At 44.9% G+C, this 12,223-nt stretch overlaps 1 protein-coding gene and 1 long non-coding RNA gene across 5 annotated transcripts in view; one reads left to right on the forward strand and one right to left on the reverse strand.

The window, feature by feature from the left end:
- Positions 1-12,223, forward strand: part of CDH6 (cadherin 6) — a 104,981-nt gene that overhangs the window by 2,701 nt on the left and 90,057 nt on the right. The gene's annotated exons all lie outside the window — the stretch shown is intronic.
- The window catches only part of LOC106039921 (uncharacterized), a 60,361-nt gene continuing 56,863 nt past the window's right edge, over positions 8,726-12,223 (reverse strand). For both annotated transcript variants that reach the window (XR_010829498.1, XR_010829497.1), the window contains one exon: positions 8,726-9,571. This is a non-coding gene — a long non-coding RNA (uncharacterized lncRNA). The remainder of the gene's footprint in view (positions 9,572-12,223) is intronic.

Raw genomic sequence — 12,223 nt, forward strand, 5'->3', positions numbered from 1 at the left:
TTGCCATGCCAGCACTCCAAAGAGCACATTTATAGACATGGTTGTCATTTTCCAACCAAGTTGTTCAGCTAGAAATATGCATCTTAACTTCTGACTCCTCTCTCCCTCCCGCCCTTGCACAGCTTTCCCCTGCAAGCAGTAACCTGCTGCTCAAGGCAGCCTTCCCTTTCATAAAGTTTGCGTTTTGCCATCTGCTGTTTCAAAAATATTTAGCTGAGAGACTTCCTTGAAAGCAAAACACATGCATTAAAAAATGCTTCCTCCCCCCGGCTCCTTTCTGCTGAAGATCTTGAACCCAATGTAAACTTGGTGGAAGTTGTGCTCGTGCCTGTGCAGCTCCCCAGCCGAGATCCGACCTGAGCTCCTCCGCTCGGCGACCCGAAGGCACGCCGGGTCCCTCGGGCAGGATCGTCCCCCCTCGGGTCTGCTCCATGATTTTTGCTTTGGCTGAAGATTTCAGCACGCCGACCTGCTTGGTGTTATAGACTCCTGCAATGCAAAAATTGGGGTTGGGAAGGAATCGCCGTTGGGTGCCCAGCGGGTGCCTGTGCCTTTTGCAGTGGTCGAGCAGATCCAGAGGGCATCGACATTTCTCTGCTGTTAAATGGTGGCATCCATCTCTTGCTTAACTTTTTAGCATGCTGTCTGCCCTTCGTTGACTACTTTTAAACTCTGCTCAGTTGCTAGTGCAATCTCATAGCAGTATGGCTCAAGATGGGCAGGAAATTGCTTATGGATCTCCTTGGAAATGGTGGCTAATTACTGAAACGAAAGGTAGCTGAAATCTATAAGAACGAGTGGGTAAAATCCGTTGGAAACAGCAGGCCCCACTGCGATGGTGCCTCATCCTGCATAATGGTTGCAATTCCTCTGGTGGCTCCGTTGCAATTATACCAGAATAAAACAGAATTGGTTTTCAGTATCTTTTGATTATCGTGCGTGTGCAGGAAATGCCACGGAGAGGCCCCGTGTTGGGAGCTGGGTGTCAGGGAGACTTCTTAATTAACCCCTTCAAGCCACCGCTAGCTGCACCAACTGTGCTGCTTTCTTCAAAGGCTTGGAGTCATTGGGGGGTTGCTTCTTTTTGCTTTGTTTCTAAATAATTACTTTGGTTCCCAGCTCTCAGAAACAAGGCAGATAACCGTAGCTGCGGTTATCCTCACCCCCACCGGGGGCCAAATTCGGCTCCTTTCCAACAGAAACCTTGGAGGCGAGCCCCCCATCAGCAGACGGCTCCGCGTGCTGCCGAACCCAATCTCTTCCATGGACTCTATGCGGGGTTCGAGTTGCAGCCTAAGTGCCCGAATGTGCTCTGGTGGAGATAAAATCTGGCAGCAGCTGGCTTGCTGGTGCTGCTTGCTTAGTCATGGCAGCCCTTTCCAAGGGGGCTGGAGAAATGAGGGGAGATGTCTTGACATCTCAGCTCCTTTCGTTCAGGATGGGGAGAGAAGAGATGCAGAGGGGACATTTAGCGTGATTAAACTCTGCTGCTTTCTGTCTATTTGCTTAACAAAAGGTACAGGGCAAATTAGTAGTCCCTGTTTGAGTTTTAAAAACACCCTCGAAGAATGCATAATAAATGCAAAACACCAGCAGCCTTATGCTAACCAGGGAAGTGACAGAAAAAGTCATCCTCTCGGGGTCGCGTTGTGAGTGACACTGCAGGAGAGCTAGGTGGAGAAAGTGCTGCATAAAAGCGTTTTTTAAGTCATTTTTTTTTTGAGTGCTCCTCCTCACATTGGTGTGGGTTCTTCTTGCTGTACATCTCACCCTAAGAGCTTCTCTCACCCTTCCCAAACAACTGCCCCATATCTGCTGGGGGTCCATCCAGCCTCAGGCTCCCCAGCTTCCCTAGGGCACTGCTGTGCGCCCCAATCCTCATTGCCCACCAGTGGCTTCCCCTCCCTAATTCAGGCAGCCTTCTCCAGCCTTGCACCCATGACCGTCCCTGGTACTTACTCCAGGTGTGGCCGGCTGCCAACATTGTCTCTCACTTTATTTATTTACCTGGCTGTGTGCTTGGCATTGAAAGGCCCAAACAAATATTGTGAATATTTGTATTTATACCTTTGTTTGTTAACAGGAGCATTCCCTGAAGAAATCAGCATAACTGTAGTTCAGGACTCTTTTTAGAGTGAGTGAATTAACGTGGCTGGTCAGTACATCCCATCCCATGGAGCTGCCCTCCCCTCTCAGTATTTCCCTCTTCCAAAGCAAACCAGAACAGTTTCCCCGAAGGTGCAGCCCCCTTACAGCAGCAAGGGGCAATGCTGGTGGGGAAGAGAGACCGTGCCTTTGTGGTGGGGAGCCCGTGGGCCCTGCCAGTGCAGAAAAGGTGCATTTGGCGTGGGGTTCTCCATGAGTTACGGTGCTGGACCCCCAAAAAGAATCTGGAATTGACACAGTGGTTGCTTTACTGTGACGGTGCCAGAGCCCTCGAAACTGTGCTGCGACGTCCACCATTGCACTGACACGGCTTCATCTCACCCCAGCCACAAGACGCAGTCCCCATGCCGTCCTCTCCACCAAGCACACACGCAAAGAGCAGACACACTTCCATCTGGTTGCGCTCAGGAACGGTGCCAACCTTGCTATGTTTTAAGTAACCTGCTCAATAATGGCATCATTCTGGCATTGCGGGCAGATATTTTATGGATTAATTAGCCTGCCTTGCCAGGATATACATATATATTTCTATATATTCAGAAAGTGCTCGGTTATAGCCAGAATGTGACTATTGGATTTGATTTGCAACATAAATACCCATTGTATCCCCACGGCTCTACCCTAATGACACATCGCAGCACACAGAAGAGAGCACTTTATGAATGGGATCGGTTCTGTCCTATCTGGGTACCTTAATTCCTCTCAGCTAAACTAATTCCATTATCTTGCTGTAATGTTTACAGCCACCTGCAAGATAATAGGTAGTGTTTCTTTCCCACTTCTGCATCTAATCACGGAACCAGAGCAGGAGCACCTAGGAGAAGGGTCAGCAGGAACTGGAAATTAGCACAGAAATTAAAAACAAGTCGTTTCCCCAGGTACTGCAAGTGCGTGCTGGTCTGGGTGTGAGACAGAGCTGCCTTCTCCCTAACTGCTGCCTCTCAGTCGTCAGTGAATAGCTCCTATAAGCACGAAGGCTGCTCAATCAACACCATCATTAGCACCCAGCTCAGCTTTGGTGGGACCAGGCTCAAAGAAATACTTGCCTCTGATGGTAACCCAGCAGTGGGTTCTCGAAGGAGGTGGGAATCCAGGTTTGTTCTGCACGTGGGACAGGCGGCTGGTGGGAGACCACACACCCCATGAGGTCCCAGCAGGGTGCGGACACCAAGCGGCACAGGGACCGACCTCTGTACTGATGCTCTCGCCCAGGGGAAAGCCCTCTCGCTTAGAAGGAAATCCACGTGTCCTCTTCCCCCCCAGTTCCACTACATTAACAAAAATAACAATTAAAAGCATGGTTGCTTTAAGTTTTGCCCTAAGCATTCAGGTGAAAACAGCTTCCTTGCTGAATTGATTCTCTTTGAGTGCCCGGTGGTTTGTAACTTTAGGGTGTCATTAGTCTGGCAATCATTATTTGACAAAAGCATCTTCACGGACAAAAAGAAAGCGAAATAGCTTATAGTATCATGTCACAAAAATAGCACTTTACCGTTGTGAGATGCTCTGTGGATGTCTGGTGGTCTTGCTCCACACAAGGGACAAGGCGTCGTCGATCTACATGGGGCCATCACTCAAAAGCTATTTGAGTGTTCCACCGTCTAAAAATGCACGTCTTCACCACGCAGCCCCCAGAGAGGCTGGCCTCTGCAGCCAGCCCTGTTTTACGGAGGGGGGAAGCGGATCACAGCGGAGGTGAGTGGCTTGCCCAAGGTCATGCCAGGAGTCCGCAGCACAGCAGGGATGCTGAACCAGGATCTACAGCGAGTGCAGCTTGCAGTCAACCCTCCCACCTCTCTGCTGCTTACTCAAGTTGTTGGAGCTGATCAAAGAATGTCTGGGGAAAAAAAAACAGATTTGGGTCTCTTTTTTCATCCAGAAGAAAGCCAATTATTTTTCTCAAGGACTCCTTGTAGCCGCTTTGACGCTCTCTTCCCAAAGGACTTTCTGGATGTCTTTTGCTTGTTTGTTCAGTCGTGTTCTGTGCCGAGGGGAAGGGGGAGGCCGGGTAGCTCCAGAGCAGTCTGGGACAAGACTGAATATTTTATCCTCAGGGGACAGTAGTCTGAGCTGTCCCTAAGCAAGGTGGAGATGACCTTCCTCTCCGCATTGGCCTGGTTGGAGCAGCCACAGAGTTTCTTTGCCATTCCCTGCCTTGTCCATTCCCACCTACTTATGCCTGTGAGACAGGAGGGGATAAAGAAGTCTCATAAAAAGCTGCTTCTTCTGCATGCTGCTGCCTGTGGCTTGGGGCAGCCAGAGGTCACGCTCCACTCTCTTCTTCACCTCTGTGCCTGTAGGAATTCATTTCAAAGCACCCCTGCTTTGTAAACATCTAAGGAGCAGTATTCCTAGCACATAGCTATGAAGGTGAGCCAAAGGAAAGTTACCTGAATAAGGACATGGCGCACACCAACACCCCTGCCATGGGTATTGATCCGGGAGTAAATAAATAGAGGGAGAGGCAGGAAGACATGCAAACAAAAAAGATGCCTTGAATTTGCAAGCTATGTGGTGGGGTCTGATCCAAAGAGCACCAGGCTCTGAGCTGCATGCAACCCACTGTGCCCTAATGCTTTTGGAGCTGGCCTTACAAACAGAGCAGCCACTGTAAGGATTCAAGAGAGCCTATTTCCTCATTTTCACACTGCGAAGAGTGCTCTGGGAGATCACAGAGCAGGAATATATGGAGTTAGAATCCCTTTCAGAGAGCAAATTCCTTTTGTGAAATTGGTGCTCAATTTAGCTGTCACTGCTGAAAGGGAAAAAGATGCAGAAGCAACTTTTAAGTCCACCAGCCACATCCCTTTAAGCAATCTGTGCTGTGCCAACCACTTTTATAAAACTCTGTATTTCATCTAAACTCCATTTAAGTCTAAATAATATGAATGTCCTGCTACTGTACTTCCCTTCTCACTGCTGATAATTGCCAAGTTATTTCTGCTATAAACAAAGCAGTGCTCTTCTCTCTCTCTGCCTTATCATACCTGGTCCCAGAGCAGAAAGCTGTTAAAGACATGTTTACTTTTAAACATACCACCACACTGCACCAAAGTCCACAAGACTGTTTGAATTCCTAAGTGCCTTCCTGGATCGAGATGTCAGGATCCTGTAAGGCAGTGTTTACAGCTCCCCGATTAATTCAGTGCTGACCAAACGGTGACCTCTGAAAATTTGTAAACTTGGTGTCCCTAAACAGCAGATGAGGAAAAGTACGGGTGGAAACCACTGCGTGAGGAATGATCATCATTTCCCACTGACCTCCCTTCAGTAAGTGATATGGCCCTGGCTCGTTCACACAGCGTGGAGCTGGGTTCCCTGCTGTGCTGCTGCTTCCACCGGTGGCTAGGGGAAGTCAGGGGGGGATGCAGAGCAGGGATGCCTGAATGTAGCAGGAGCATCTTTCCTTTGCACAAGCGTCGCGCCTCTAAAGCCAACGCTTAGCTCAAACTCCTCCTTCAGGTGCCTGTGCCTTCAGGTTGTCTGTACTTAAGAGAAAGTGCATACACATCTGAGGGGAAAATGCTGGCCCAGTGCATCTTATTTATGAATATTTACAGCCATCAGCACAATTCCACAGACCATCTAATCTCAAGCAGCTTTGAAATTCAGCGCATTTCAGAGCAGCGTTTCCCGTCAGAAACAGACCTGTGCGCTCTGATTTGTAGAAAGGATTTCTCTTCCTCTTAACAAAAAAAAAAAAAAAAAAAAAAAGCTCCCTCTTTTCTCAGCACAGAATTTATATTGTTATTAAATGAAATGTATTATCATATTTTAACATTTTAGGCTGTCTTTTACAGGATTTCTAAAACAGCTCCCCATTAATCTCCTGCAATCCATTTGACAGATATCTCAAAGCTACTTGATATCACAGCTACTTTAAGGTATGATAGAGTTTTCCTTAGCAACAGGTTGTAATTTCAACCATGCTGGTAATTGTGAGGTCAGAAGCTGGTTGTTGCAAACCTAGGAGATTAAAATATACTGCACATCCTTGTTTCCTCTTGAAATACCATCCTGGATCTTGGAGGAGCAAAAGTAAATACCGGGGTTACTCGGGGACAGCTTTTGTCCACTTGGAATGGCTCGTTTAATTAAGCATATTTTGTGTTTATTACAGAAGCATTTATGTTTGGCCAAACTGGCATTAAAAGCAGCCTTCACGTGGTTCAAGCACTTCAGATGCAGATTTAGTTTCGAGCCCTTACCCCAGCAAGTATCAGTTACCTCTCCGGGTCATCGGGGACGGAGCTGCTGGAGCAGCAGTGCTGCCTGAAGAGGGAAGGGGATTTGTAGCAGCCCTCCTGACCCTGGCAGGCATCTGAGCTGCAGGAGACAACCAGAAAACTTTCTCCTGGAGGCTGAACCTAGAAACAGTGGGCGCACAGACTGGAGGGCTACCAGAGGTCACAGCTTCAGTAAGTGGTTGGCCGGGGCCAGGTCAGTGCAATCCAAAACACCTGGGATGTTTTGTTAATTCCCAAACTTAGTGTAGTTGGCTATGGCGGTGACAGAAAGTAGTATATTATGGCTGTGGCAACAGCTTTCAGCTCTGTGAATGGTGAGGTGAGCACATGAAGGAGACACTCACCCAGCTGCTGCTTAAAGTCCCATTCTTCACTTCCTTTGAAGGGGAAATGGATTAAGGTTTGTTATTTTTTATATGTACCACTGATGGTAGTGCAAGACTCATGTTTATTCCAGCTCTGTTTATGGGACGTGCTGTATAAAGGGTGATGAGGACGTATTTCCAGGCACCACCCAACTTCCTATTTTCTCCTTCCCTTCCCTATTTCTGTTCTTCTATCGGATTGTTTCAAGCTCATCTGTTGTTTTATAACAAAATGATCCTTCGCCCAGCTCTCTGCATGTTGCCTCTGGGAAGACAAGACACATCGGGAAGCCAAAAGTTCAGTAGACATCAGTGCGTTGGAAGTAGGTCTCTGTCCTCACACATTGTGTCACGGGGCTGGGTGAGCTTGCTCTGCACCTGCTGGTGTACCAGGGGCTGTGACCGTCCGAGTGGAGCAGAGCACAAGCAGGATTCAGCTGCAAGCTGGGATGGGATGAATTATTGTAAATAACTGAGCTGAGCCATTCAAAATAAGTTGCTAATGTAAGCAAGATTAACTTGATGTGCTGCCTGAAATGAGATATTAGAGATGATAGGGAGAGAGAGAAAACTTTTCATTTAGATGGAAACAGGACTGATTAATTAAGCAGTAACGAACAAGAAAGCTTGCCTTGAATTACTATGAGGCTTGCAGTGCTAATTTAACACAAAGTACAGCTCCCAATTTGTTATTAAATTAAAATGGCTTTTAAAATTGTTTACTTTTTTTTTCCTTATCTGCTTCTGTGTGGCAAAATGATTATTCTGGCTAGTTAGAGAAACCAATCAGAGCAACAGAAAGTGTAGGTTGAAGGGGGAAATGATTGTCCTGTTGTGTAATTAAGAAATATACACTAATATCCACGACATCATGAATAAGCACTTCAAAGTAGCATGTTTGCTCTGTGTTGCATATTAAACCAAACAATTAGCATGCTAACAAGCTGCTGTGGACATACAGGGGGAAAGCATTGCACTTAAAGATGTAACTGCTTTTTGCTTTTTTTTTTTTTGAGTCTAAAGATCTGTTCACCTGACTGACAAGTATTGATAAGGAATAGACAAGAAACGTTTCTCCTTCTTCTGCCTTTCCTCTTTCTTGTGATTTTCAGGATAGTTTTAACTTGGTAGACTTTGTGGTTGCCCCGTACAAGGGAACTTTTGCTACGCCACCAAAGTGTGTGATGGAAATGTGAAACACTGTGGGTGATATAGATCCTATGAAACAACAAGGGGAAGAACCTTCTAGTGACTTTGCTTTCTCAATCTCAGACAAGTTTTACTCTGACAGCAATGACTCTATGTAATTTATCATAGGATAGCTCAACAGTAGCAATTTGTCATCCATTGTGATGTAATTTGATGGGTTCATTTCTTAAATGAATTATGGATTATGGATTACCTCCGTATATCAACAACAGAGCTGTATCTTTTATGTAAATATTCCCTCAACTTTTTCTTCCTCTTCCAATCCGTTTTCCATCATACAGAGATGGCTTCTCTTCCATCTAATCTTTCTACTAATAAGGTGTTTAATAATTTAGCAGCCTAAAAAATGAGCATATTTCAAAGGAGTTGGTATCAATAGTAGTATAAGAGCCTCGGGCTACAAAAATGTGGATGAAGCTACCAAAGTTTTAGAGTCAGGATCCCAACTGTCTTTGTGCTTCAGGCAGCTATTTTATTAAAGTTGGTATTAAACAACACCGCCTAGGGTCTGATTAACAATTTATGACTTCCTAAGAAGGATTAGCACAAGCCTATCATTTTTATATTTAAATCTTAATTTGCATCTAAGAGAAACCTTACCCAGGTTTACATTTTCATTATTTATTATTTTTATTATTACCATTGCTGGTTCGGAAACATTGCTTGTGTGAGCACTGCCAGCACCAGTTTGTTGTACTCATCTTTTCGCACCTCATCCCCTCACACACGTCAGAGGAAAAGCTGGCCTCCTGTGTCATGGGATGGGTCTCATCCTGCAAAATGATGAATTTTGCCTCTTGCTGGGCTCAGCTGCTTTTCACTGCCCCTGAAGTCCACTGGGATGGAAGGGATTGGCACATGGTAGAGTCAGGCTGAGATCTGCAAGCCTAGGAGCTGAACGTTGTCCAGCTAATGTTACTTTAGAGGGTGAAATCCAGATATACACGACTGAGGCTTGCCTGACATACCTTCTCAGAGAGAAGAATTTTCATTTTTGACATTTCTTTGATGCAACTAGTTGTATCTCTTTCTCAGTGATGTTTTTCGATGAGCCTCTCTGCCCTGCTTATTAGGTTACTGCTGGGCAGCCTCTGCTAGGAGAGAAGGCAGGGGGTGATCCTGCTGCTGTGTTCTGGGAAGCAGTGGAGCAGGAGCTGTCGATTTCTGTTGTAACAGAGGCAGCCCAGGAAGGAGGATGCTACCAGGTGGAAGGGGGAGGCGAGTACATACCAGTATCTCTGCTGGCCAAACTTCGCTCACAAAGGCAGGCCAAAGACATGCACCCTAGTGCAACACAGTGGAATTCATTCCACTGCAGGCAAGGCTATTTTTTATTTATTTATTTTAATGTTCAAATAGAAAATAACAACAACAGTCTGTTCTGTTATCTTGCTATTTTCAAATTGACCTAATGTTCCCTTTGACTTTTTCCTCTCCAGGTTCAGCTGCTTCAGGAAATTGTATGGCATATCTTCTTCTTTTTCTTTCTTTTTTCCCCTCTGTTTATTTCCATTTCTGTTACTCTTCAGCAGACTTAACACTCATTTCACCAAGGGTTAGATGTGGTGGTCATAGCCTGTAGAGCTAAGGGAAAAGATTGTCAACTAGGGGCTACGAGCTCAACTGGTTCACAGCAAGGAAGATGTGATTCTTGTCCTCTTGAGTTTCCCTAGTCAGTAAGACACTAAAAGGCTCAAAAGAAATGCTGGTATTTAAGCATCTTCATTGCTTTATTTGAACTCTCAACACCTCCATGGCTTTTCTTTTAATCGATAACTTAGTTTTTGTCTTGGACTTGAGGGCTTTAAGCTTTAAAATACTGGAGTCATAATCTGAAAACTGCTGGTTCTTCAAAGCAAAAACGAGCACTAACACATTCAGAGGAAGATCTCTCATATGCCTGGCTTTTCAGGTTGTGACAAACTAACTTTCAGTTTTAGGGCTGTATTCACATTTCAAGGTGTTAGGAGAAGTCTGAGAAGTGCAATCAGAATGTTTTCCTGTGGCGCTTGCATTCAGCGTGTGCTTGTGGGCCATTACTGTCAGTGGGATTTAAGCAAATGCTCAAAAGATTGTGCTGAATCAGGGACTACGCAGTATCTGTGAGGAGTAAGTCCCTTGGATCCGGGATTAGTGACACTCAAGGTTTCTATCCTACATTTCTGGCTGAAATTTTAACTAGTCACATTCTCAGTCAAAAGAGAACAAATGAATCTTATTCCTTTGACTTCTGGGGAGATGTAATGATTAATGTGAGCTGAAAAACTGGTCCAAGAAAGCAGAAGAAAACGCATAAATAAATTATCAACAGTGGACATGCCCAGGAACTGAGAGCAGTGAGCTCCCTTCACTCTCTCCCATGAAAAATCCTCAACCATGCAGCCCAAGAGCAGAAGCAATGTCATGGGACTTCGGTGGCCAGTGACATAGCAAACAGCATGAGCAAACAGTTCATACTTAATCTGTGAAATGAATTATTTATCCAAAGTATTCTACAACAACATATTATTATTTATTGGTCTTACATTAGTCCCCACAGTTCTTAATTGCATGAAGCACTGTGCTAACCTAATAGAGTCCCAGCTGGCAAATATGTTCGGAGAAATCAGTCTTCGTTGTAGGAGTATTTGACCAAACTGTGGCTAGCTTTGCAGCAAATCATATTACAACAGAGTGGCTAAGCGAGTACTACCCTGTTATAGATGTGTAAATTAAACATCAAAGATGGCTTATTGGTTCCCTTAAATGAATCAGACATGAAAAAAATGCAATATATTGAAAGTAATGCACAAGAACATCTTACATGAAGAAGCCTCAGTGGTCTTCTGGACAAATTCTGCCCTGTTTCACATGTCTTTCTACTGTATTAACAGATAGAACTGTGTCCAGAAAAAAAATGGCCTGTGGTATTTTATTTTGTTAATCGTCATTCCCCAGAATGTATAAAATCCTATTTCTTTCCTATTGCGTGGCTGCACAGTCTGAACTAGACAGTAAAATGTCCAACCATGGTCAGTAGGTATTTTATGGTTATACTGGGTTGCTTTCCACAGTAACAAAGTTTTGTGGGAAATGTTGACTTTGCTGTACATCAGTCTGCAGTAGAATGGCACAGTTTGCAGTCACAGACATGGTGTTTGGGTCAAAAGAACTGCTAGATGAAAAAAAAAATCAGGGAATGTTTCTTTTATACACCTCTCTGAATGTCTACCTTTAGATGCTGATTACTAATGAAGTTCTACCACACACCAGTGCACTTAAATTTTTCTCGTGTGGATGTCATTTCTAGAAGAACATGTGGTTATCAGCCTGTGGTGGAGTGTCAGCTGGCCTGAATCCAAACCATAAAGTCAAATACCTTCACACGATGAAGGTGTTTGGAGACTTGAACTGACGTCCATGTTGTGCAAGTGATTTCATCTTGACATGAATGAATGAATGAGGGAAATGCATGAAGTAGGTGACCTCTTAGCATCTCCTCCTACCTTATTTTCTGAATCTCTTCAGAATGAGTACAGAGACAGCCCTGCATCCACACCCCAGCTTTAAATGGGTTACCGATACCCAGCTCTGCACTTTACAGATTGAGTCTTTCTGCTGCTTCAAACCAGCCCTGAAATGTGTCCCTTCAGGTTAGCTTGCATAAACATAAAACCCCAAATTAGCATTGCAAGCAGTCATTGCCCTCAAAAACCAGTAGTTTGGCTGCGTTCAGTGCATATTTGCCATCTGCTAATGCATTAAAAAAAGACCAAAAAAAAAAAACCAATCTGGGCCAAGTCCTTAATTGGAGTAAATCCACGCGTATCTCAAGTAACTTTAAGGAACTGTCATCACCTTTACTATCTGATGAATTAGCCTCTGTGACCACAAGGTAGTGGATGCTTTGGAGCACTTGGGCTATGTGCTGCTTCTGCCTGACTGAATGGATGCCAAAGGCAGGGGTACATTTTCACGGAGGCAGCCTTCTCATTGCTGTCTGCAGTGCAGAACAAGGTATATACCTTCAAACTGCAAGCTTTCTGTACTCCCGAGTACTTGGCTCTGTGACACAACTCACATACCTTGCAATATAAATACTCAGCTTTGCTTTCTAAGCTCTAACCCTGACCATGCAAAGCCAGAAGCATGGATGCTGTGCTAAAAATAGGAGGCTGAACCCTAGGTCCTGCAGAAATGATCTCTTTAAAAGCCCTAAGCAAAGAAGGAAAAGGATGTGGAAGTATCTCATACCAG

The sequence above is a fragment of the Anser cygnoides genome, chromosome 2 (genome assembly GCF_040182565.1).
Source record: "Anser cygnoides isolate HZ-2024a breed goose chromosome 2, Taihu_goose_T2T_genome, whole genome shotgun sequence".
NCBI classification, from domain to species: Eukaryota; Metazoa; Chordata; class Aves; order Anseriformes; family Anatidae; genus Anser; species Anser cygnoides.